This window comes from Arachis ipaensis, chromosome B06 (genome assembly GCF_000816755.2).
Source record: "Arachis ipaensis cultivar K30076 chromosome B06, Araip1.1, whole genome shotgun sequence".
NCBI lineage: Eukaryota > Viridiplantae > Streptophyta > Magnoliopsida > Fabales > Fabaceae > Arachis > Arachis ipaensis.
The window spans coordinates 129353241-129354290 of record NC_029790.2 but is presented as its reverse complement, the minus strand read 5'-3'; positions in this window follow the sequence as shown (position 1 = coordinate 129354290).

Sequence of the window (1050 nt, the reverse complement as noted above, 5' to 3'; positions counted from 1 at the left end):
ATTTTTTTTATTTATTAATATTTTATATAATTAAAAAATGAGTTGTTTTTAAATGCCTTTCTGTTCAATAATTGTAAATGAAGACAGAGCTTCAAGAATAAGGAATGGAGGGAATGAATTAGGATTATATACAGGGAGAGGGACCAAATTGGGTCGAAATTTCAATCTGGTCATTTCAGCTAACTGTTGTAACATTCAGTATGGCAACAGAATGCAACATCATCGTTGCAATTATTGATTCATTCCCCAAAAGTAATCCAAAAACTACTATAGTATCCGGAATTCAATCTAAAAGAGCAAGAGACCACTATAATAAAATTAGAATATGAAAAATTAAATTAAATAATCTCATAAATCTAAGAGATCGCTATCGCTTGCAAGTAGGGGTGGACCATACTCACGGATATTTAACCCGACCCCACTCGATCCGCAGCGGGTAAGATAGGGTGCGAGTAGAATTTTCGTGCGAGTCGGGTAGAGTGCGGATTGAGTCTCAATCATACTCGATCAATCCGCACTCTATATATGTTTATATTATAGAGTATTAGAAGTGGATTTTCATTATCTTGGTTTGAACCTCATGTGCGACAGCGATAGTGATAAGGTCCAGAGTTGCAAAGCTTCCTTTATGTGGCATAAATAATTTTTCTTTGTTACATTCCAAATAATAATAATTTGTGTTATTATCTTCCCATCTTTTTAGAGTAAGTTTACCATTAAACCACTCCTGATGGGCTAGATTAATTTCACTCAATTCTATTAGTATTTTCACTGTTTTTCTTATTTTTTTTCCCAATCGACTACCCAGTTGTTTCACGTTGTTTTCTTGACATCTTTTAGAAATATCAAAAACGAATTCAAATTTATATTTTATCACTATATAAATGTGTATAAAAAATTTAGTCACAAAATTAATTATTTAGCCAAGAAAAAGTACGGCGAATTTGCCCAAATACCAAAAAAAACGTGTATTTCGGTAAATAAAGTTCAGAAATGAATTTTAGGATAATAAATATTTTTCATAATTTATATTAGAAAAAATTTCCTTTA